Raw genomic sequence first — 27,432 nt, forward strand, 5'->3', positions numbered from 1 at the left:
ACTCCACAGGCGTGAACAAAATGTTATTTATATAGCCACGTGAACTAGCAGTCCCCTGTTGTGAAAAGATAATTTAAAAAAAGCATGTGATAAGAGGCTGTCTGCAGTGGCTTAGAAACATGCAGAAATTTAGAGGTTTAAATGGTATAAAGTATATTAATATAACAATGTTGGTTGTGCAAAGCTGGTGAATGGGTAGTTAAGGCGTAGCCTATCTTTTTTTAAACTAACAATTTTAGTGTTGACTATCCCTTTAATAAAATAAATAATGGAAAAATGTGTACAACTTAATCAGATCTCATTACTTTAACACATTGTGTACATATACCTGCGTCTTTATCTTATATCTGTCCATAAACCAATCACTAATACTTGGAGAGAACAATGGAAAATTTACATTTTATTACCTTATCTCTTCTATACCCCACTGGGAGTGTAATTTCGTCTACTGGCTGTGTTAAAGTGAAGGTAGACTTTGATGAAAGAGAGCCCGTTTTTTTTTAAAAATACTATTAAAAACAGGGGCACTTTCATTAATCAAAGTTTAGAAGGCAGCCGGCATCTTGATCTTGATAAAGCCACGTTAAGTGGCGAAACGCGTTGGTTATTTACTAAAGACACACGGATGTTTTTCCAACTGAATTACACTAAGGAATCAAAGGATTACAAAGGATTCTAAGTGGAACTACTTTCGCATCATCTCTACAATACTCTGCACAGAGTTAAAGATCATTGCACAGGACGGATCTACTTCCTGTGACAACTAACGCAACGTGTGACGTCACCGACTACAGAGGAGCTGTACGGACACCTGTGCCTTACCGGGAGTGAACGGATTACACTCAGAGAAGAGCAGGGAGGCACGGAGAGGTGTAGCAGCCCTGTAATGCGGTAGGCATACACGGTTCTCTTTTTCAGCAACGCTAGAACTACTGGCGACAACCAAGGACAGAGGTATTTGTAATACACATTGGAACTCTAACATCCGGTAAAGTTAAGTTTACTCCTGATTGTCACTATTTGATACGGAGTGGTAACCGTTATACAGATCAAGGTATACACGTCTGGTTAATAGAAATTAACTCTAGCTGCCAGGCAATATAAGGATACTACCACGCAATATAAGGATATTGCCTTATCTAGTTTACATTTCCTTTTCAAGTGTGCATGGACTATTTGTTCATTGAGCAATACAAAGATATTGCCTTTTTATATTTTGCTTGTATTATTTGTATAATGAGCACCTTTCACATCAGGTAATACACATTATGTGCCAATTATTGCAAGAATAGGTACTCATCCTTTTACATATTTTTAGAGTGTATGTGCAGGGGTAGAATTTGCGCACCAATAAGACACTATCATTCTTTAATCAAAATGGCTGCTTTTGTAAACTTTGATGAATGAAAGTGCCCCTGTTTTTAATAGTATTTTTAAAAAACAGGCTTTCATTCATCAAAGTTTACCTTCACTTTAACACAGCTTGGCCTTGAGGCCAAAAAGTTTCAGGGTGGGTGGGAAAACCAGAGGCTAAAGAAACTATTTCAAATGCCAATATAAGGTTAATGGAAATACTTGTAAACTATTTATTACATTCCAGCAGGTAAAGTGGATCATTGGGAACAAATTAAAGGGGATAACATTTTTGAGTAAACTGTCCCTGACACATTAGTGTGTCGGCGGCAGTGTGTAGGTGTGTCCCTGCTTCAACACAAATTTTTTTTAATTTAAAATTATTTCTACATATTTCTTTTTTCTCTTGTTAAGTGTATCCAGTCCACGGATCATCCATTACTTGTGGGATATTCTCCTTCCCAACAGGAAGTTGCAAGAGGATCACCCACAGCAGAGCTGCTATATAGCTCCTCCCCTAACTGCCATATCCAGTCATTCTCTTGCAACTCTCAACAAAGATGGAGGTAGTAAGAGGAGAGTGGTGTATTATAGTTAGTTTTTTTTCTTCAATCAAAAGTTTATTATTTTTAAATGGTACCGGAGTGTACTATTTTATCTCAGGCAGCATTTAGAAGAAGAATCTGCCTGCGTTTTCTATGATCTTAGCAGAAGTAACTAAGATCCACTGCCGTTCTCACATATGTCTGAGGAGTGAGGTAACTTCAGAGGGGGAATGGCGTGCAGGTTATCCTGCAATAAGTTATGTGCAGTTTAAGTTTTTCTAGGGATGGAATTGCTAGAAAATGCTGCTGATACCGGATTAATGTAAGTTAAGCCTAAATACAGTGATTTAATAGCGACTGGTATCAGGCTTATTACCAGAGATACATACTCTTATAAAAGTGCAATATAAAACGTTTTGCTGGCATGTTTAATCGTTTTTATATATGCTTGGTGATAAAACTTATTGGGGCCTAGTTTTTTTTTTCCACATTGCTGGCTTGATTTTTTCCTAGAAACAGTTTCCTGAGGCTTTCCACTGTTGTAATATGAGTGGGAGAGGCCTATTTTAGCGCTTTTCTGTGCAGCTAAAATTACAAACAGAGACATTCAGCTTCCCTCAGCAGTTCCCTGCATGATATAGGACATCTCTGAAGGGCTCAAAAGGCTTCAAAAGTCGTGTTTGAGGAAGGGAGGAAGGTAAAAGCCACAGTAGAGCTGTGGCAGTTGTGACTGTTTAAAAAACGTTTTTTTCATTTGTTAATCCGTTTTTGGTGTTAAGGGGTTAATCATCCATTTGCAAGTGGGTGCAATGCTCTGGTAACTTGTTACATACACTGTAAAAATTTCGTTAGTGTAACTGCCTTTTTTCACTGTTATTTCAAATTTTGACAATTTGTTTTTCTTAAAGGCGCAGTAACGTTTTTTTATATTGCTTGTTAACTTGGTTTAAAGTGTTTTCCAAGCTTGCTAGTCTCATTGCTAGTCTGTACAAACATGTCTGACATAGAGGAAACTACTTGTTCATTATGTTTAAAAGCCATGGTGGAGCCCCATAGGAGAATGTGTACTAAATGTATTGATTTCACCTTAAACAGTAAAGATCAGTCTTTATCTATAAAAGAATTGTCACCAGAGGGTTCTGTCGAGGGGGAAGTTATGCCAACTAACTCTCCCCACGTGTCGGACCCTTTGCTTCCCGCTCAAGGGACGCTCGCTAATATGGCGCCAAGTACATCAGGGACGCCCATAGCGATTACTTTGCAGGACATGGCTGCGATCATGGATAATACCCTGTCAGCGGTATTAGCCAGATTGCCAGAATTTAGAGGCAAGCGCGATAGCTCTAGGGTTAGACGAAATACAGAGCGCGTAGATGCTGTACGGGCCATGTCTGATACTGCGTCACAATATGCAGAAGCTGAGGACGGAGAGCTTCAGTCTGTGGGTGACATATCTGACTCGGGGAAACCTGATTCAGATATTTCTAATTTTAAATTTAAGCTTGAGAACCTCCGTGTATTGCTTGGGGAGGTGTTGGCTGCTCTGAATGACTGTGACACAATTGCAGTGCCAGAGAAATTGTGTAGACTGGATAAATACTATGCAGTGCCGGTGTGTACTGATGTTTTTCCAATACCTAAAAGGTTTACAGAAATTATTAATAAGGAGTGTGATAGACCCGGTGTGCCGTTTTCCCCCCCTCCTATATTTAGAAAAATGTTTGGAAAGTTCTGTTTCTGATGGCTATTTCCTCAGCTCGAAGAGTCTCTGAGTTATCGGCCTTACAATGTGATTCTCCTTATCTGATTTTTCATTCAGATAAAGTAGTTCTGCGTTCAAAACCTGGGTTTTTACCTAAGGTGGTTTCTAACAAGAATATCAATCAAGAGATTGTTGTTCCATCATTGTGTCCTAATCCTTCTTCAAAGAAGGAACGTCTTTTGCATAATCTAGACGTAGTCCGTGCCTTCAAGTTTTACTTACAAGCTACTAAAGATTTTCGTCAAACATCAAACCTGTTTGTTGTTTACTCTGGACAGAGGAGAGGTCAAAAGGCTTCGGCAACCTCTCTTTCTTTCTGGCTTCGGAGCATAATCCGCTTAGCCTATGAGACTGCTGGACAGCAGCCCCCTGAAAGGATTACAGCTCATTCTACTAGAGCTGTGGCTTCCACCTGGGCCTTTAAAAATGAGGCTTCTGTTGAACAGATTTGCAAGGCTGCGACTTGGTTTCCGCTTCACACCTTTTCAAAATTTTACAAATTTGATACTTTTGCTTCTTCGGAGACTGTTTTTGGGAGAAAGGTTCTACAGGCAGTGGTTCCTTCCGTTTAAGTTCCTGCCTTGTCCCTCCCATCATCCGTGTACTTTAGCTTTGGTTTTGTATCCCACAAGTAATGGATGATCCGTGGACTGGATACACTTAACAAGAGAAAACATAATTTATGCTTACCTGATAAATTTATTTCTCTTGTAGTGTATCCAGTCCACGGTCCGCCCTGTCCTTTTAAGGCAGGTCTAAATTTTAATTTAAACTACAGTTACCACTGCACCCTATAGTTTCTCCTTTCTCGGCTTGTTTCGGTCGAATGACTGGAAATGGCAGTTAGGGGAGGAGCTATATAGCAGCTCTGCTGTGGGTGATCCTCTTGCAACTTCCTGTTGGGAAGGAGAATATCCCACAAGTAATGGATGATCCGTGGACTGGATACACTACAAGAGAAATAAATTTATCAGGTAAGCATAAATTATGTTTTTATGACACGATGATTCCACGGATCATCTTAATTACTAATGGTATATTCACCTCCTGGTCAGCAGGAGGCGGCAAAGAGCACCACAGCAAAGCTGTTAAATAGCTCCTCCCTTCCCTCCCACTCCAGTCATCTTCTTTGCCTACTTTAGTGATAGGAAGTGGTAAAGTGAGGTGTTAGAAAAGATTCTTCCATCAAGAGTTTATTATTTTTAAAGTAGTACAAGATTGTGCTGCTTTCTCCTAGGGTGTAGCCGTAGTCCATATCAGTCTCTTCAGTAGAGCAGTGGTGGCTTTAGAGCAATGAGAACTTGTGGGACATAACTCTCACTGCGCCTCCCATGTTATTTATGCTGCCCTTACCAAGAAAATCTGAGGGATATTACTCAGGACTTTCGTTTATTTACAGGTCCAGGTGAGGAAGAGGACCTCTCAACCCTGGGAACTGCCTTTGCTGTCAGGCAGAAGATGAGGTAAGTGCTGACTTTATTCTGGGGGTTGAAGTAAAACTCAGAAGAAAGGTTAGACACTTTATCGTTTATTTATACCTCATTAAAATTCGGTCTCTTTTTCAGAGGGTTATCAGTTAGATTTTCCTAGAGTTTTAGGGGACACCTAGGACAGTCTGGACACAGGCACTGGGTCTGGATGGGACATGTGTTCTCATCTCCTGGTGGTTTAATAATAGCCGACCGGGAGATCATATATTGCCAAGACGTCAATGAATTATACTGTAGAAGTTCAGTGTGAGGTGGTTGAAATGTTAAAGTTTTTACTCTCGGACTAGCAGCTGCTCAATACTTGAAGCTGATCAGTCCGTTATTATGCTCCCAGCGTTCCCGCCTAGTACAGATATCAATGGTGACCGGGAGATGGCTATGTTAATGCCCACTATGGGCGGAGTTAGATGTGGCGCAACACTTTGTAAGCATTCCGGACAACGGAAGGCATAGAGGATTTATCCCTGAATGTTTGCTCTTGAAAGAGAACGGACCGGACGGCGCTTCAGCGGTGTCCGGAATATTTACTGTGTAGAACGGCTTGCAGGCACCTTAGCTAGGAAACGCTTGAGGAAATGCTTAAGCTGAAGTGTAGAGGGTGTTTACTGTATTGTGCACCTCCGTAGTTGGCTCATGTAAATAAAGATGTTGCATTTTAAAAACAGTAACATAAATAAAAAGTTCAGTTTTAAAAATTAAAGAAACAGTAACTTTTTTTACTGGGTTAATTTTTATTTGATTATTCTCCCATATGTGAGCAAGAGTGGTCCAAGAGACCCTACAAAGTGTCTCCTCAGGGTTTGAAACGAATGTGGAACCTTCTCTTCCCCTATGTTGTGAGAGAACTTTACTATAACAAGTGTCCAAAAATGTTTATAGCCCACGCATACAGTGCCCTGCGCTTCCTCTCATACTCCACCTGGAGTTACTTGGCAGGACATCGCTTCCTAAGATTATTAAAGCAATATCTGATGCATAGTCTGTTTTTTCCCATGTTACAGGGAAAACGCTTGAGGAAATGTATGTAATCAGTGAATGTTGCTGATATAGCAGTAGCTACTCCTAATTTTCTTCCCTGAAACTTGAAGTGGATGATACTTCGGTAGTATATAAGGGGGAAATCTCAGACTTTGTGTAATCCCTTTATTTTATGCTGAAGTGTTTTCTTTCAGTTTAAGCTTGCACACTTTCGTTTGTTACTTTAGGAGGTTCTCGCTACCCAGGACGACTCCGATATCTCCGGCGTAGTTAATCCTAATGAGTCCAGTAAACTTTACAAAGCCTTTTCTCCAAGATATAGCAGATTATATCAAGGAGTCTTGTCTATGATACCCAGGGAAGGTGAAACTACCTGCTGTTTGTATTACTTGTCACCAGTGCGGTGGCGTACTGTGTTGATGTCTATTCGGATAGACACTCCTCTCGAAAAAATAGAGTATAGGATTAAGGCATTTAAGTTAGCCAACTCTTTTATTCAGATGCTCCCTTTAAGTTTGGAGCTAAGATTTCAGGCTTTGCCATATTGCCCGCAGAGTGTTATTGAAAATAGCAATTAGCTCAGACAGCAAGGCTACCTTGTAGATCAAGGTCAGTGGTTCAATTCCTGCCCAATAACAATAATGTGAAAATGTGTCATTTTAAATAATAATAAAAAAAAAGATATATGGCCTGTGAATGCCTCATCTGAGTATAAAGTTTTGGTGATTCCCTACAAGGGGGAGACCTTGTTTGGACCTGCTTATTCTCTCTGATATTAATTGAGGAAAGGGACATTCCTTCCCTCAGGATAAGTTAACAGTGTATTTTAGTTCCTTTTGAATTTTCAAAGGAACTCGTTCAACTCCCTCTTCCAAGCAGGAGCAGTCTAATCTTTCCTGGTGACCCAGTCAATCTTGGAATAGGGGAAAGCAATCTAAGAATCCTGCTGGGGAATCAGAAGACAGCATGATAGGCCTGCCCCTAATCCGGGAGGACCCTAAGGACCCTATATCCCAGGGATAGAATTTAGAGTTCAGGATTTTTTTCTCCCAGGGGCGGGTCTTTGCTTCCATGTTTATCTACAGAGGAAGAGAGGCGTTCTTACTCTGTGTAGGAGACCTTTCTGACATGGGATTGATAGTTCCTGTTCGGATTCAGGAACAGGGTTTGAAATTGATTCCAACTTGTTTGTGGTTCCCATAAAAAGGAGGGAACCTTCAGCCCTGTTTTTGGATCTCAAGAGTCTAAACAGATTCCTCAGAGTTCCGTTCTTCATGAATGAAGCTATTCGCTCCATTCTTACCTGATCCAAGAGGGTCAGTCTATGGCAACTGTGGATTAAAGGACGCGTGTTTGCATTTTCCCATTCATAGGGATCATCTCAATTTTCTAAGGTTTGCCTTTCTATACAAACATTTCCAATTTGGGGCTCTTCCCTTTGGTCTTGCCACAGCTCCCAGAATTTTTCTCCAATGGTTCTGGGATCGCTGTTGGTGGTGCTTCGGTTAAGGGACATTGCAGTGGCGCCCTTTCTGGACGACATCTTTGTCCAGGCGCCATCCTTACAACAAGCAAGATCCCACACGGAATCTCACAGGTGGAAAGTAAATTTGGAACAGAGTTCCTTAGTCCCAAATTCAAGGGTTACTTTCTTGGTAACCATAATAGATTCCCTACCAATGATGATTTTTCTGACAGAAGTCAGGATTTTCAATACTTGTCCTGCTCTTCAGTCCACTCCTCGGCTATCAGTGGCTCAGTGTATGGAGGTAATTTGGGCTGATGGTGGCAGCAAAAGACATCATCCTGTTCGCTCGGTTCCATCTCAGACCTTTGCAGATAAGCATGCTCAGGCATTGGAACGGAGATTATGCGGACTTGTCTCCTCGAATACTACTGGAGCAGGAGACAAGGGATTCTCTTCAATGGTGGTTGTCTCTGGATCACCTCTGCCAGAGAACCTGCTTTTGCAGACCTTCTTGGGTAATTGTGACAACAGACACCAACCTTCTAGGGTGGGGAGCAGTCTGGGGTTCTCTAAAAGCTCAGGGACTTTGGACTCAGTCAGAGTCTGTTCTTCCTATAAACATTCTAGAACTGAGAGCGATCTTCAATGCCCTTCTGGACTGGCCCCAGTTAGCCTCTGTCTGGTTTATCAGGTTCCAGTCGGACAATATAACTTCAGTGGCTTATATCAATCATCGGGGAGGAACGAGGAGTTCCTTAGCGATGACCGAGGTAGCCAAAATATCCAGTGGGCGGAAGTCCACTCTTGCTGTCTGTCGGCAATCCACATCCCAGGGGTGGACAACTGGGAGGCGGATTTCCTGAGCAGGCAGACTTTTCATCCGGAGGAGTGGGAACTCCATCCGGAAGTGTTTTCAAACCTGATCTGGTGGAAATGGCATCTCTGCCAACTTGGAGACTTCTGTTGAGGGAAGCACCTTCTAATTCAGGGGCCTTTTCTTCACCCAAATCTAGTTTCTCTGAAGCTGACTGACGCTTTAATTTTTCCAAGCGGGGGTTTTCTTACTCGGTTATAGAGACCATGATTCAGGCTTGTAAGCCTGTAACTAGAAGGATTAACCATAAGATTTGGTGTAAATATCCCTATTGGTGCGAATCCAAGGGCTACTCATGGAGTAGAGTTAGGATTCCTAGAATTTAATTTTTTTCTCCAAGAGGGTTTGGAGAAGGGATTATCAACAAGTTCCTTAAAGGGTCAAATCTCGGCCTTATCTATTTGGTTACACAAGCGTCTGGCGTATGTCCCAGATGTACAATCATTTTGTCAGGCCTTGGTCGGGATCAGGCCTGTCCTCAAACCAGTTACTCCTCCATGGAGTCTTAATTTAGTTCTCAAAGTTCTTCAAGGGGCTCTGTTTGAGTCCATGCATTCCTTAGATATTAAGTTGTTATCTTGGAAAATTATTTGTTGTTGCCATTTCTTCTGCTCGGAGAGTGTCTGAGCTCTCGGCATTGCAGTATGAGTCTTCTTATCTTATTTTCCATTCAGATAAGGTAGTTTAAAGTACTATATTAGGATTTCTTCCTAAGGTTGTTTCTGATCAGAACATTAATCAGGAGGTTGTTGTTCCTTCTTTGTGTTCTAATCCTTCTCAGAAAGAACGTCTTCTGCACAATTTGGACGTGGTCCGTGCTTTGAAGTTTTACCTGCAGACGACTAAGGACTTTCGTCAGTCTTCTGCCTTGTTTGTGTTTTTTTCAGGAAAATGTAAGGGACAGAAAGCTACGGCTTTCTAATATTTCTTTCATGTAATTAGCAAGAGTCCATGAGCTAGTGACGTATGGGATATACATTCCTACCAGGAGGGGCAAAGTTTCCCAAACCTCAAAATGCCTATAAGTACACCCCTCACCACACCCACAAATCAGTTTTACAAACTTTGGTGAAGTAAGTTTGTGCTAGATTCTACGTTGATATGCGCTCCGCAGCAGGTTGGAGCCCGGTTTTCCTCTCAGCGTGCAGTGAATGTCAGAGGGATGTGAGGAGAGTATTGCCTATTTGAATTCAATGATCTCCTTCTGCGGGGTCTATTTCTTAGGTTCTCTGTTATCGGTCGTAGAGATTCATCTCTTACCTCCCTTTTCAGATCGACGATATACTCTTATATATACCATTACCTCTACTGATTCTCGTTTCAGTACCGGTTTGGCTTTCTACTACATGTAGATGAGTGTCCTGGGGTAAGTAAGTCTTATTTTCTGTGACACTCTAAGCTATGGTTGGGCACTTTTATATAAAGTTCTAAATATATGTGTTCAAACATTTATTTGCCTTGACTCAGGATGTTCAACGTTCCTTATTTCAGACAGTCAGTTTCATATTTGGGATAATGCATATGAATTAATCAATTTTTTTCTTACCTTAAATTTGACTTTTTCCCTGTGGGCTATTAGGCTCGCGGGGGCTGAAAATGCTTCATTTTATTGCGTCATTCTTGGCGCTGACTTTTTTGGCGCAAATTTTTTTTTTCTGTTTCCGGCGTCATACGTGTCGCCGAAAGTTGCGTCATTTTTGACGTTTTTTTTGCGCCAAAAGTGTCGGCGTTCCGGATGTGGCGTCATTTTTGGCGCCCAAAGCATTTAGGCGCCAAATAATGTGGGCGTCTTTTTTGGCGCTAAAAAATATGGGCGTCACTATTGTCTCCACATTATTTAAGTCTCATTATTTATTGCTTCTGGTTGCTAGAAGCTTGTTTACTGGCATTTTTTCCCATTCCTGAAACTGTCATTTAAGGAATTTGATCAATTTTGCTTTATATGTTGTTTTTTCTATTACATATTGCAAGATGTCCCAGGTTGACCCCGAGTCAGAAGATACTTCTGGAAAATCGCTGCCTGGTGCTGGATCTACCAAAGTTAAGTGTATCTGCTGTAAACTTGTGGTATATATTCCTCCAGCTGTTGTTTGTAATGAATGTCATGACAAACTTGTTAATGCAGATAATATTTCCTTTAGTAATGTTACATTACCTGTTGTTGTTCCATCAACATCTAATACTCAGAGTGTTCCTGTTAATATAAGAGATTTTGTTTCTAAATCCATTAAGAAGGCTATGTCTGTTATTCCTCCTTCTAGTAAACGTAAAAGGTCTTTTAAAACTTCTCATTTTTCAGATGAATTTTTAAATGTACATCATCATTCTGATTCTGATAATGATTCTTCTGGTTCAGAGGACTCTGTTTCAGAGGTTGATGCTGATAAATCTTCATATTTATTCAAGATGGAATTTATTCGTTCTTTCATTAAAGAAGTTTTAATTGCATTAGAAATAGAGGATTCTGGTCCTCTTGATACTAAATCTAAACGTTTAAATAAGGTTTTTAAATCTCCTGTAGTTGTTCCAGAAGTCTTTCCTGTCCCTGATGCTATTTCTGAAGTAATTTCCAGGGAATGGAATAATTTGGGTAATTCATTTACTCCTTCTAAACGTTTTAAGCAATTATATCCTGTGCCATCTGACAGATTAGAATTTTGGGACAAAATCCCTAAGGTTGATGGGGCTGTCTCTACTTTTGCTAAACGTACTACTATTCCTACGGCAGATAGTACTTCCTTTAAGGATCCTTTAGATAGGAAGATTGAATCCTTTCTAAGAAAAGCTTACTTATGTTCAGGTAATCTTCTTAGACCTGCTATATCTTTAGTGGATGTTGCTGCAGCTTCAACTTTTTGGTTAGAAGCTTTAGCGCAACAAGTAACAGATCATAATTCTCATAGCATTGCTAATCTTCTTCAACATGCTAATAACTTTATTTTTGATGCCATCTTTGATATCATTAGGGTTGATGTCAGGTATATGTCTCTAGCTATTTTCGCTAGAAGAGCTTTATGGCTTAAAACTTGGAATGCTGATATGTCTTCTAAGTCAACTTTGCTTTCCCTTTCTTTCCAGGGTAATAAATTATTTGGTTCTCAGTTGGATTCTATTATCTCAACTGTTACTGGAGGGAAAGGAACTTTTTTACCACAGGATAAAAAATCTAAAGGTAAATTTAGGTCTAATAATCGTTTTTGTTCCTTTCGTCACAATAAGGAACAAAAGCCTGATCCTTCACCCTCAGGAGCGGTATCAGTTTGGAAACCATCTCCAGTCTGGAATAAATCCAAGCCTTTTAGAAAACCAAAGCCAGCTCCCAAGTCCACATGAAGGTGCGGCCCTCATGCCAGCCCAGCTGGTAGGGGGCAGATTACGTTTTTTCAAAGAAATTTGGATCAATTCACAATCTTTGGATTCAGAACATTGTTTCAGACGGGTACAGAATTGGCTTCAAGATAAGGCCTCCTGCAAAGAGATTTTTTCTTTCCCGTGTCCCAATAAATCCAGCGAAGGCTCAAGCATTTCTGAAATGTGTTTCAGATCTAGAGTTGGCTGGAGTAATTATGCCAGTTCCAGTTCTGGAACAGGGGCTGGGGTTTTATTCAAATCTCTTCATTGTACCAAAGAAGGAGAATTCCTTCAGACCAGTTCTGGATCTAAAAATATTGAATCGTTATGTAAGGATACCAACATTCAAAATGGTAACTATAAGGACTATTCTGCCTTTTGTTCAGCAAGGGCATTATATGTCCACAATAGATTTACAGGATGCATATCTGCATATTCCGATTCATCCAGATCACTATCAGTTTCTGAGATTCTCTTTCCTAGACAAGCATTACCAGTTTGTGGCTCTGCCGTTTGGCCTAGCAACAGCTCCAAGAATTTTTACAAAGGTTCTCGGTGCCCTTTTGTCTGTAATCAGAGAACAGGTTATTGTGGTATTTCCTTATTTGGACGATATCTTGGTACTTGCTCAGTCTTCACATTTAGCAGAATCTCATACAAATCGACTTGTGTTGTTTCTTCAAGATCATGGTTGGAGGATCAATTTACCGAAAAGTTAATTAATTCCTCAGACAAGGGTAACCTTTTTAGGTTTCCAGATAGATTCAGTGTCCATGACTCTGTCTCTGACAGACAAGAGACGTCTAAAATTGATTTCAGCTTGTCGAAACCTTCAGTCTCAATCATTCCCTTCGGTAGCCTTATGCATGGAAATTCTAGGTCTTATGACTGCTGCATCGGACGCGATCCCCTTTGCTCGTTTTAACATGCGACCTCTTCAGCTCTGTATGCTGAACCAGTGGTGCAGGGATTACACAAAGATATCTCAATTAATATCTTTAAAACCAATTGTACGACACTCTCTGACGTGGTGGACAGATCACCATCGTTTAGTTCAGGGGGCTTCTTTTGTTCTTCCGACCTGGACTGTGATTTCAACAGATGCAAGTCTTACAGGTTGGGGAGCTGTGTGGGGGTCTCTGACAGCACAAGGGGTTTGGGAATCTCAGGAGGTGAGATTACCAATCAATATTTTGGAACTCCGTGCAATTTTCAGAGCTCTTCAGTCATGGCCTCTTCTAAAGAGAGAATCGTTCATTTGTTTTGAGACAGACAATGTCACAACTGTGGCATATATCAATCATCAAGGAGGGACTCACAGTCCTCTGGCTATGAAAGAAGTATCTCGAATACTGGTATGGGCGGAATCCAGCTCCTGTCTAATCTCTGCGGTTCATATCCCAGGTATAGACAATTGGGAAGCGGATTATCTAGGTCGCCAAATGTTACATCCGGGCGAATGGTCTCTTCACCCAGAGGTATTTCTTCAGATTGTTCAAATGTGGGTACTTCCAGAAATAGATCTGATGGCTTCTCATCTAAACAAGAAACTTCCCAGGTATCTGTCCAGATCCAGGGATCCTCAGGCGGAAGCAGTGGATGCATTGTCACTTCCTTGGAAGTATCATCCTGCCTATATCTTTCCGCCTCTAGTTCTTCTTCCAAGAGTAATCTCCAAGATTCTGAAGGAATGCTCGTTTGTTCTGCTGGTGGCTCCAGCATGGCCTCACAGGTTTTGGTATGCGGATCTTGTCCGGATGGCTTCTTGCCAACCGTGGACTCTTCCGTTAAGACCAGACCTTCTGTCGCAAGGTCCTTTTTACCATCAGGATCTCAAATCCTTAAATTTAAAGGTATGGAGATTGAACGCTTGATTCTTAGTCAGAGGTTTCTCTGACTCTGTGATTAATACTATGTTACAGGCTCGTAAATCTGTATCTAGGAAGATATATTATCGAGTCTGGAAGACTTATATTTCTTGGTGTCTTTCTCATCATTTTTCCTGGCATTCTTTTAGAATTCCGAGAATTTTACAGTTTCTTCAGGATGGTTTGGATAAAGGTTTGTCTGCAAGTTCCTTGAAAGGACAAATCTCTGCTCTTTCTGTTCTTTTTCACAGAATGATTGCTATTCTTCCTGATATTCATTGTTTTGTACAAGCTTTGGTTCGTATAAAACCTGTTAAGTCAATTTCTCCTCCTTGGAGTTTGAATTTGGTTCTGGGGGCTCTTCAAGCTCCTCCGTTTGAACCTATGCATTCACTGGACATTAAATTACTTTCTTGGAAAGTTTTGTTTCTTTTGGCCATCTCTTCTGCTAGAAGAGTTTCTGAATTATCTGCTCTTTCTTGTGAGTCTCCTTTTCTGATTTTTCATCAGGATAAGGCGGTGTTGCAAACTTCTTTTAAATTTTTACCTAAGGTCGTGAATTCTAACAACATTAGTAGAGAAATTGTGGTTCCTTCATTATGTCCTAATCCTAAGAATTCTAAGGAGAGATCATTGCATTCTTTGGATGTAGTTAGAGCTTTGAAATATTATGTTGAAGCTACTAAGAATTTCCGAAAGACTTCTAGTCTATTTGTTATCTTTTCAGGTTCTAGGAAAGGTCTGAAGGCCTCTGCCATTTCTTTGGCATCTTGGTTAAAATCTTTAATTCATCATGCCTATGTCGAGTCGGGTAAAACTCCGCCTCAAAGGATTACAGCTCATTCTACTAGGTCAGTTTCTACTTCCTGGGCGTTTAGGAATGAAGCTTCGGTTGATCAGATTTGCAAAGCAGCAACTTGGTCTTCTTTGCATATTTTTACTAAATTCTACCATTTTGATGTGTTTTCTTCTTCTGAAGCAGTTTTTGGTAGAAAAGTACTTCAGGCAGCTGTTTCAGTTTGATTCTTCTGCTTATAATTTCAGTTTTTTTCATTATAAGATTTAAACTTTATTTTGGGTGTGGATTATTTTCAGCGGAATTGGCTGTCTTTATTTTATCCCTCCCTCTCTAGTGACTCTTGCGTGGAAGATCCACATCTTGGGTAGTCATTATCCCATACGTCACTAACTCATGGACTCTTGCTAATTACATGAAAGAAAACATAATTTATGTAAGAACTTACCTGATAAATTCATTTCTTTCATATTAGCAAGAGTCCATGAGGCCCACCCTTTTTGTGGTGGTTATGATTTTTTTGTATAAAGCACAATTATTCCAATTCCTTAATTTTTATGCTTTCGCACTTTTGTCTTATCACCCCACTTTTAGGCTATTCGTTAAACTGATTTGTGGGTGTGGTGAGGGGTGTATTTATAGGCACTTTGCCCCTCCCTGGTAGGAATGTATATCCCATACGTCACTAGCTCATGGACTCTTGCTAATATGAAAGAAATTAATTTATCAGGTAAGTTCTTACATAAATTATGTTTTTTACTAACTTTTTATTTAGCCGTTTTCGTCCCTGACTCCTCCCATCGTATTCTTCCTGCTTTCTCACTCTTTACGTATAGAACGGTCTCACCCCAGACACGAATACGTCATAAGGAAGTAGAAAAATGTTAGAAAAAACGGGTTGATATTGCCGGATGCGATATTGAGATTTTAAACAGGTAAAACTTTGTTTTAGATAATTAGTAAGATATTTGATGAATGAAACTCATAATTAATTTAAATATTACATTTCATTCGAATGAGCCAACCTTTTAAACTTTACCTTCACTTTAACTTCGGTCGAATGACGGGAGTCGGAGGGAAAGGAGGAGCTTTTTAACAGCTTTGCTATGGTGCTCTTTGCCGCCTCCTGCTGACCAGGAGGTGAATATCCCATTAGTAATTATGATGATCCGTGGACTCATCGTGTCAAAAAAGAAATACATTTATCAGGTAAGCATAAATTTTTTTTTTGTTTGGTTTCCGTCTGCCTGCTACACATATCATGTGGTTGACATGTGATTGATACCTAGTGGGTCACAGATCATCTTAACCTATTGGCGCAGCTCAGCCGGAACTAAAACTTTCCCTTTGGTGGCACATTGGCTCCTGACTGCACGTGTAATATCCTCAATCGGCTCGTGACTGCACATGTAGTCAGTGAGTGGGACAGCAGTGTGTTTGCAGAGCGGGCAGCAGTCAGTTGGACTTGCAGAGCTCTGAGGGCAGCAGCTCAAATGCTGAGCTGAAGTCAGAAGTCAATGTTGGGTTTTTGTTGCAGCTAGCTCCCAGTAGTCCATTGCTGCTCCTGCTCTTTATATATGGATAGGAAGTGGAAATCCTACTTAAATTATCCAAAGCTCACATTAATTTAAAACGATTTAAAGGGACAGTCTACACCTTAGTCATCTTAAAGTCTTACCTTAGATTAAGTTGCAAATATCCTACTGCACCACTTTCTATATCATGCAGCAGGAATGGTAATATACATTTTTTTACAATGAATATTGTTTCTGGACACTTTGAAATGGCTGCCAAGTTCCGCCCACTGATGACATCATGATCTGAGCTGCAACTAGACACTGAATAGCATTGACAGTCTGTTGAATCCAACTAGTGAGCCGTTTGTGACTGGATGCCATATGCAGCCCAGATCATGATGTCATCAGTGGGCAGAGCTTGGCAGCCATTTCAAAGTGGCCAGAAACAGTATTCATTTTAAATGTACTTTTTTACTGTTCCTGCTGCATGATATAAAAAGGGTGCAGGAGGTTACTTGCGGTTTAATCTAAGGTAAGACAGATGGCTAAGGTGTACACTGACACTTTAACTTAAATTGATTCAATTATAATTTATGCCACTAAACATTAAAAATGTTTTAATATTAGCTAATTTTTGCTTAATATTGGCTTAAATTTTAGAGAGGTGGATAGTAAAATCAGCTGGGGGTGTGCCCATTAAATTGGTCCTGCAGAGAACACTGCAGTATGCTGGGCTAAAAAAGAAACGTATACCCATTTAAAGACAGAGTACAAAACCATATGCAGGAAACTGAACTGCAGAAAAAATGAATGACTTAGTTTTCTTAGTACTCCGTTTTAAATATGAAATCTTACCCAAACACCTAAAAGTTCTTAGCAATTATGCCTGTGTCTTTATGTGCTTGAGCTGATCCAACAGATTGGCGTGCTCAAAATTGGTTTTGTAAAGCAATGTTGTCTTGGCTCATATCTTTGTAGTACTCCCCAAAGAAGATGGTCACTTTAAAGGGACAGTCTACACCAGAATTTTAATTGTTTAAAAATATAGATAATCCCTTTATTACCAATTCCACAGTTTTGCATAACCATATATATTAATTAATATATTAATACAATGTTTACCTCTGTGATTACCTTGTATCTAAGCCTGTGCAGACTTATTTCAGTTCTTTTGACAGACTTGAATTTTAGCCAATCAGTGCTCAATCCTGTGGAGTTATTTATCTATATGGCACACATGAACTAACGCCCTCTGGTTGTGAAAAAACTGTAAAAATGCATTCAGATAAGAGGCGGCCTTAGCATATAATAAATGTAATATTAATACGAGCCTACCTAGGTTTAACTTTCAACTAATAATACAAAGAGATCAAAACAAAATTGATGATAAAAGTAAATTGCAAAGTTGTTTAAAATTACATGCCCTATATGAATCGTGAAAGTTTTTTGTTTTTTTTTGTTGCTAGACTCGCTTTAAGTAAGGCCCAGAGTGAAAAACCAAAGCCTGAAAGCCCCCTTTTCCCAGTGGTTGTAGTAATCCTCCTTCCTGCCCTCTGACTTAAAGGGAATCTATAGTCAAACTTAAACTTTTATGATTTTCTATATGCACATTTTCTATATATGCTTCTACTTAGCATGTGCAAGCGTTGTACAAGTATGAGTTTGTGATTTGAAATTTTCTTCTATTGTTACAGCAATTAAAAAAAGTGTCAACAAAATTTACAGTTCATTTGAAATTGAAAGTAAGCACTATTGCGTTTTCTTTTTATGATGTATTTGTTAATTGTGCAATTCTGCTGTATTTAATAGTCCTTTCATTTTAATTCTATACTATCTCTTTAAGTTATTGCTTATTTTATTTATTTTTTGTTTGTTTTAATGTTAATGCAATATTGAATATAATGTGCAATACTTTAAAGAAACAAAATGTCTGTGCACTTTAAACCTTACCCCAAACCAAAACCTTAACGATTCTACTCCTCCCAAGTAGAATAAAGCAAATACACTAGGTAAGCAAAAATAAAAAAAGGTTGGCGCTAGAAGCAGGGGATATATAGGCGGTTAAACTTTCAGAAGAATGGATCTACAGTTGTGCTCATAAGTTTACATACCCTGACAGAATTTTTGATTTCTTGGCCATTTTTCAGAGAATATGAATGATAACACAAAAACTTTTCTTTCACTCATGGTTAGTGTTTGGCTGAAGCCATTTATTATCAATCAACTGTGTTTACTCTTTTTAAATCATAATGACAACAGAAACTACCCAAATGACCCTGATCAAAAGTTTACATACCCTGCTGATTTTGGCCTGATAACATGAGCACAAGTTGACACAAAGGGGTTTGAATGGCTATTAAAGGTAACCATCCTAACCTGTGATCTGTTTGCTTGTAATTAGTGTGTGTTTGTGTAAAAGGTCAATGAGTTTCTGGACTCCTGACAGACCCTTGCATCTTTCATCCAGTGCTGCACTATTGATTCTGGATTCTGAGTCATGGGGAAAGCAAAAGAATTGTCAAAGGATCTGCGGGAAAAGGTAGTTGAACTGTATAAAACAGGAAAGGGATATAAAAAGATATCCAAGGAATTGAGAATGCAAATCAGCAGTCTTCAAACTCTAATCAAGAAGTGGAAAATGAGGGGTCAAGAAATCAAAGGATTAAAAATCTTTTCACCCAAGCACAATCTATTATCACAAGAAAAACAAGCCCTTACTGAAATAAGGAAATGGGATGATGTGATCATAAGAGAGGCAGATAAAGGTGGAAACATTGTGATATGGCCCACGGATATGTACCTCAAGGAGGCAGACAAGCAATTAAAAGATAAAAATTGTTATCTCAAACTGTTCAACAATCCCAAAGAAAATTTCTCTGCTAAGTACAATAAAATCATCTCTGATGCTCATCATGATGGAATAATCAATAAGGAAGAATTTAAATTTTTAACCACTAATGATCCAGTAACAGCAACGCTCTATTTTATTCCAAAGATGCACAAAAATCCAACCATCCCACCAGGCAGGCCAATTATATCTGGAAACAATTGCCTGACAGAGAAAGCCAGCCAATATGTAGACCTAAGACTGAGAAGTTATGTACAAGCATTACCATCATTTGTCAAAGACACGATGGAAGTACTTCACAGATTAGATAGTCTTAACATAGAAAAAGAAACATGGCTAATCACTGTGGATGTGGAATCATTATATACTTCCATTGAGCATGATCTTGGCATCAAAGCAGTGGAATTTTTCTTAAAAGAAGGATCAGAGGAAAACAATGTCCATGACCTGTTCATCTTACGCCTCCTAGATTTCATCTTGAGACATAATTTCTTTACATTTGCTAATTAATATTACTTGCAAATAAAAGGGACAGCAATGGGCACCTCGTGTGCGTTAACGTATGCTAACCTTTTTCTCGGATGGTGGGAGAGACAGATAATATTCAGACACCAACACGGAATATACTAACAAGATACCCCTGTGGATTAGATATATCGACAATATACTATTCCTATGGGAGGGCAACAAAGAAGAGCTGGAACTATTCATATCACACCTAAATAAAAACAATTTGAATATACGTCTCACCCATACAATGAGTCAAACAACAATAGACTTCTTGGATCTAAAAATTCGGAAGAACCAAGATGGATCAATTTCCGCAAACCAACTGCCACAAAAAGTTTATTACATCAAAGCAGTGCTCATGCGCCAAGTACTATAAAGTCTCTTCCAGTTGGTGAATTTCTACGAATTCGTAGAAATTGTAGTGATGACAGAGATTTTCTGAGATAGGCCTCTGATTTACAAAAAAAGGCTCCAAGACAGGGGCTATAGCAACAGATGCATCAAGAAAGCAAAGAAGAGAGCAATTGATACCCATAGGCCAAGTCTTCTACAAAAGAAACCTAAAAAACCGGTTGACAACCAAACAAGATTAATCCTTACCTATAATCCACAAATACATCAAATAATAAATGTTTTAAAAAAACACTGGTAAATATTACAATCGGAAACAGATCTTAAAAGCTTACTGGGTGATTCGATTTCTGCAAGTTACAGAAGACCAAGCAATTTAAAGGATTTACTCACTAGCAGTCATTACAAAACTAAGACAACTACATCAGCTTTCAAAAATGGCTCTTATCCCTGTGGTACCTGTTCCATTTGTAGCTACATGGAAAAAACAACTAAAATTAAAGATCGATTTGGCTATTACCATAAATTCAACAAATACATCAGCTGCACTAAAGAGAGCATAATTTATGCGCTGAAGTGCAAGTGTAACTTGAGGTACGTAGGAATGACGAGCAGGAAACTGCAAACAAGAATACAGGAACATATAAGAAACATCAAAAATACACAAAAAGATATTGAGTATGGTAAAACCATCACCACAGTAGTGTCACATTTCCTACGGTACCATCAGGCTAATCCCTCTGGATTGAAATGTGTGGGATTTGAAAAGATATCTTTGGGTATCAGAGGAGGTAATCTGGAGGAAGCATTGCTCAGAGCTGAATGCAAATGGATCTACAGACGTAATACTGTACATCCATTTGGTATGAGCGAACAAAACAATTATTTTTGCTATCTATGAAAGAAAAAATTAATCATGAAATACACATATAAGATGGGAAATGTTAAGAATGATTCAATTGGAGGGAATATCTCCATAAATTAATGGTTTGGAATTGATGGACCATATAAGTTACCACTAAGGACCAAAAAAATACATAGAACAACTTTAACTTAAAAACATCTTCAATTTTGAAAAATATAAAGAGTTATTAAGAATGTGTTACATATGTAATCATCCAATATGCTTTACAATTTGCCTTATCAGAATATAGCACATGTTCAATTATCAGCTTTCAGGTATTTAATTCCAATAGATCTCATTTCATTACATTTAATCTCATGATTTTCTATGGTAAAATTATTAGCTTTTAGTTATTTAATATTTAGATTTCTCATTTTATTTCATTTGGCTTCTAGTATTGGTCACAATGGGTGACTATACACTCACCTAAACTTAGTCATAAACATATAAATAACCACACACACCGACATACAATCTTCACCCCTTTACACTTTCACAATTTCATTCTAGTGTTTATTTTGTTAATAAATTGAGGAAATGGGGAAGAAGGGACAAGAAGGGGTTAAATAGCACTCATTCCAATATTAATTTGTGATACCAGTTGAAAAGAACTTCAACTTATAGGCTAGTAAGATAGACTTAAAAAATTGAATTTTTATTATATATATTATTAAAATATAAAAACCACTAGTAAGTATATATTAGGTTCCCAAACAAAACTAATAAATACGGCCACTATTAAAGAAAGGCAAAACAGTGCAACCACCTCCCTGTATTCCTGGCCGGTATCTGGATACCCCGGCTTCAGGTGACAGAGATGGCCTAAAGCACTGAGTTCCCCGAGATAGCCGTAAGCAAGAAAAGTCAGGAACGATAATTATACTATATTAAAAACAACCAAACATTCATACTAACGCACAAACGCGTTTCGGCCGAGTAGCGGCCTTTCTCAATGTGCTTTCAAAACAAAAATTGACTAAGACGAGTCGGTGTGTGTGGCGGTCCTTTAATACCCTGTGTGATTATCCAGTAGGCCAATCAAATCACGTACATTGTTTACGCCCACCTTTGGGCGAATCAAATGTGATATTGTGTCAAAGGGAGGAGTAGGGGTGTCATACCCAAGCATGTGTGTTGATAGGTTATTAGTGAAATATGCTTTAACCAATCCGGAACATTGCTTGGACTGTTTACATACAATGAGGTTGCTATGGTACCCTAATCTTGTTAACGGACTTCATCGCATACAGTTTGTTTGCCCAAAAAACTTTGCGTGCACTTAAAGAATGGTTACGTTAGCCACTCTGTGCATTCTAAGTGGAAATACTGATTATGTAAAAAATATCACTTCCATAGTTTATATGTAGCGGTGAGGAAACAGACCAAGGCTATCCTATAACCTGTATAAGTAATATATATAGACGTGGGGTAAAAAACTTTTAATAAACATTTTTGTATTCATTGTGATCCACATATTGTTTGAATGAACTTTGTATAACTGTGAAGCACAAAATGAAAGTGATTATAGTAGAAATTATTACAGACATATATCTATGATATCAAAGATTGTAGTATCTTTTATAAAACATCAAAGAAATATAATATACATATACATCCAACAATAGGATCAAGACTGCTGTATAGATTTAAAATCATTATATATTCCCATCTCTATGCACTGTTTAGTAATATACCAGTGCATAATGAGAATTAATGACCAGTCATGTTCAATTATTATATCTTACTCCTACTGTTCTAGAGAGTATAGTGTAAGGTCTGTGATATTTCTGTACTATTTTTGACTTAGAAATTTTTAAAACAAATTTTTATTAATAAAGTTTAAACTTTGTTCACTGACTACAGGGAGTGCAGAATTATTAGGCAAATGAGTATTTTGACCACATCATCCTCTTTATGCATGTTGTCTTACTCCAAGCTGTATAGGCTCGAAAGCCTACTACCAATTAAGCATATTAGGTGATGTGCATCTCTGTAATGAGAAGGGGTGTGGTCTAATGACATCAACACCCTATATCAGGTGTGCATAATTATTAGGCAACTTCCTTTCCTTTGGCAAAATGGGTCAAAAGAAGGACTTGACAGGCTCAGAAAAGTCAAAAATAGTGAGATATCTTGCAGAGGGATGTAGCACTCTTAAAATTGCAAAGCTTCTAAAGCGTGATCATCGAACAATCAAGCGTTTCATTCAAAATAGTCAACAGGGTCGCAAGAAGCGTGTGGAAAAACCAAGGCGCAAAATAACTGCCCATGAACTGAGAAAAGTCAAGCGTGCAGCTGCCAAGATGCCACTTGCCACCAGTTTGGCCATATTTCAGAGCTGCAACATCACTGGAGTGCCCAAAAGCACAAGGTGTGCAATACTCAGAGACATGGCCAAGGTAAGAAAGGCTGAAAGATGACCACCACTGAACAAGACACACAAGCTGAAATGTCAAGACTGGGCCAAGAAATATCTCAAGACTGATTTTTCGAAGGTTTTATGGACTGATGAAATGAGAGTGAGTCTTGATGGATTGGTAAAGGGCAGAGAGCTCCAGTCCGACTCAGACGCCAGCAAGGTGGAGGTGGAGTACTGGTTTGGGCTGGTATCATCAAAGATGAGCTTGTGGGGCCTTTTCGGGTTGAGGATGGAGTCAAGCTCAACTCCCAGTCCTACTGCCAGTTTCTGGAAGACACCTTCTTCAAGCAGTGGTACAGGAAGAAGTCTGCATCCTTCAAGAAAAACATGATTTTCATGCAGGACAATGCTCCATCACACGCGTCCAAGTACTCCACAGCGTGGCTGGCAAGAAAGGGTATAAAAGAAGAAAATCTAATGACATGGCCTCCTTGTTCACCTGATCTGAACCCCATTGAGAACCTGTGGTCCATCATCAAATGTGAGATTTACAAGGAGGGAAAACGGTACACCTCTCTGAACAGTGTCTGGGAGGCTGTGGTTGCTGCTGCACGCAATGTTGATGGTGAACAGATCAAAACACTGACAGAATCCATGGATGGCAGGCTTTTGAGTGTCCTTGCAAAGAAAGGTGGCTATATTGGTCACTGATTTGTTTTGTTTTGTTTTTGAATGTCAGAAATGTATATTTGTGAATGTTGAGATGTTATATTGGTTTCACTGGTAAAAATAAATAATTGAAATGGGTATATATTTGTTTTTTGTTAAGTTGCCTAATAATTATGCACAGTAATAGTCACCTGCACACACAGATATCCCCCTAAAATAGCTATAACTAAAAACAAACTAAAAACTACTTCCAAAACTATTCAGCTTTGATATTAATGAGTTTTTTGGGTTCATTGAGAACATGGTGGTTGTTCAATAATAAAATTAATCCTCAAAAATACAACTTGCCTAATAATTCTGCACTCCCTGTATAAATGCTGTATTAGGATCATTATTATGTAGAAAATAATAATAGCATCAATACTCAAAAATTTCCTTTGTTTAAACCAACAAAAGGATAATTTGGTGATGACTTTTGGGTGCACGCTAAAGGATGGGAAAGAAACTGGAAATAGCCGAATGTTAGAGAGTACAACCTTTATTGTTAGATTAATTTAAATTCAATTATTTATAGGAACACCCAAAAATTATTGTCCTCATTCATGCCGTTAAGCATTACAGAGTTCAGATTAAAGATCCATTTAGCTTCCTTTTTCAATAAGGCCTGCTCTATATCTCCACCACGAATACCAGATCTTAAAGTTTCCAAACCCCAGCACCTAAATGTACTTGTTTTTCCATTATGATGTTGTAAGAAATGCCTTGCAACACTGGTAATTTGTTTACCATTTTCCACATCCTTAGCAGCATTCCTAATGTTTATTTTGTTACAATCATCTTATTAAATTCTATTTTATTATTTATTATTATTATTTTTTTTGGATTAAATATAATCCCAAATGTCACTTAAACATATGATTTTGTCACACACGGCATTATTATGCCAACACTATTATTGATTGACTCCATTTATATTAGAATATCACACACAATGACATACAACTTAAAATTGATTTCACAAAGTATTATGGCACTTTAAATCGCTACAATCTACCATGAGCCTTGCAATCACTCTCACTAACAGTCATTTAAGATACAGGAGTAATTACAATATTGATGAGAGACACCCTGGACAATATTATATATATATATATATATATATATATATATATATATATATATATATATATATATATATATATATATATATATATATATATATATAATTTTCCTACACAGTGCAGCTATTGAGGAGAATTAGCTGTACAAAGATAGAAAACATCCTACTATTTCTTTTAAATTGTGTAATTATTTTTAACAACCTATGTATATAAATAATAAGAGGGAAACAATATATACAATCTGAACTTATAAAAGACCATTCATTTAATGTAATTGTAGTTATAACACCTTGCAAATTGTGTACATTCAGTCTAAACAACTATAAAAGTAAAATAATTATGAAACAATTCAGCTCAAACAAAAATGGTTCCCATAGCAACGGACTGAATCAGCTCCAAATAAGATAGTTGATACTTGGGGGCCCATTTATCAAAGGGCTTGCGGACCTGATCCGACACTGCGGATCAGGTCCGCAAGACCTCGCTAAATGCGGAGAGCAATACGCTCTCCACATTTAACATTGCACCAGCAGCTCACAAGAGCTGCTGGTGCAACGCCGCCCCCTGCTGACTCGCGGCCAATCGGCCGCCAGCAGGGAGCTGTCAATCAACCCGATCGTATTCGATCGGGTTGATTTCCGGCGGTTCCTGTCCGCCTGCTCAGAGCAGGCGGACAGGGTTATGGAGCAGCGGTCTTTAGACCGCTGCTTCATAACTTGTGTTTCTGGCGAGTCTGAAGACTCGCCAGAAACACGGCCCTTCAAGCTCCATACGGAGCTTGATAAATGGGCCTGTTGCTATCGAGTTTATTAGTACACATATGAACTGTATGATTCATCAAAAACAATTAAGAATGCATTCTCACTAAAACTCTGAATACTCTTAGTATAATAAAGGATGTATTTTTTGATACTTAATCCAACATGAGTTACTATGTTTGTTATGATAACAATGGAGCGAATTTGATCCAATCAAATGATACATGACACCTCCCACACAATGGTCAATTAAAGGGCCACTGTAAGTAAATATTTTCTATGCCTGTTACTAACTAACTACCCCAAATACGCTTTTTATCAATAACATTTCATTAACATATCTCTACCGTATATCAGAAATCTTGTCTGCAAATTCCGTGGGTATCCTTTGCTCTGTACCAATCCGTTTACAATACCTAGGTTTCAAAATGGCGCTTTAAACACAAAGTTATTGGTTTAAGTATTTTGAACACACAGTGCTGAAATTAGTGGGCAGGATAACGTGACATCATCGGCGAATAAAAGATATAACTTTTAGAACGTTATGAAACTTCGTTTTGGAGAAAATATAGGTCAGTAGGTTTTAATTAATGTTTATTAACTTTAATATGTTAGTTGTTTAGCTTAAAAATTATAACAGAAAGTAATCCTTTAAAATAAACCTTTCCCTATATAAAGGAGAAAATGGACGGCGGATTCGCCTTTGATAAAGCACGGTTTACGTGCAAAACATGTTAGGAAGTTGTTGGAGAATTTGGTATCCTCAATTTTAATCATAGTGATTTCTACAACCTAAATATATTTACTTTACTTATATGGGTTCTAATTCAAATGGGTAGTAGACTTTAATTTCATTTTATAACAATATCGGAGCAGTAACCTGGTGCTCAGTATAGCAGTTACACTGCAGCTCTGATATTTAGACCTTACACTGTGTATTTGATAGCCGTCGCGCACTGAATGCGACTTATATGTTTATTCTGGGTAAATTATAACAGACTATACTCAATCCAGTTAAGACAGACATCCGATGTCTTAATCTGAGTTATACCATAACTCTAATATTCTCACGTAACTCTGTGCAGTATATTAGCTGTGTCTTAACAACAATGACACTGTAGCTCTAGTATTTTTGAGTTATACCATAACTTTAATATTCTTACGTAACATTGTGCAGTATATAAGCTGTGTCTCAAAAATAATGACACTGCAGCTCTAACGTTTCTGAGTTATACTATAACCCCAATATTCTCATGTAACTTTGTGCAGCGTACAAGCTGTGTCTCAACAATAACATCATTGCAGCTCGAACTTTTTTGATATTGTATACTGCCAGAGATACCACTAAACATTTGTTGATTATTGACCTACAAGTGCTTCAACACTATTTAATAATTGGCAGTATTTTGAACTGAATTATAGTTGATGTCATACACAGCATGAGTTATTACTAAATACCTCTTTATAATTGAACAATAAGACACACACGTATTACCTCTTGATACTTCAAATATAGAAGTTTCACTTAACACGGTGTAACCTATAACTGGTGAATATGTCTTATTCAAAGAGACAGTGCTACAAATAATTGACTATACCATTTGTTTCATACCCACGGTGTAACCTATAACTGGTGAAAACATTTTACCAAGGAGACAGTGTTATAAATAATTGTCTATACCAATTGTTTCACATCCACCCAATCCACATAATATGTTATAAACTATTATTTCATAAGTCACCTTATAAACACCTTATAATATTAAATAAAGTGACTGAGTATAATTTAAATAACATATTCACCAATATAAGGGGGGATCAATTTGATCTTCATATGTGATCACTTGGTCACAATTCATTATTATTATCTATTCTGTACAGAGTATGGAGGAGAAATATTTAAATTCAAT

General features: G+C 38.3%; 1 protein-coding gene across 1 annotated transcript in view; it reads left to right on the forward strand.

The window, feature by feature from the left end:
• GLTP (glycolipid transfer protein) overlaps positions 1-27,432 on the forward strand; it is a 196,776-nt gene that overhangs the window by 152,137 nt on the left and 17,207 nt on the right. The window lies entirely within an intron of this gene.

Source organism: Bombina bombina, chromosome 2 (genome assembly GCF_027579735.1).
Source record: "Bombina bombina isolate aBomBom1 chromosome 2, aBomBom1.pri, whole genome shotgun sequence".
NCBI lineage: Eukaryota > Metazoa > Chordata > Amphibia > Anura > Bombinatoridae > Bombina > Bombina bombina.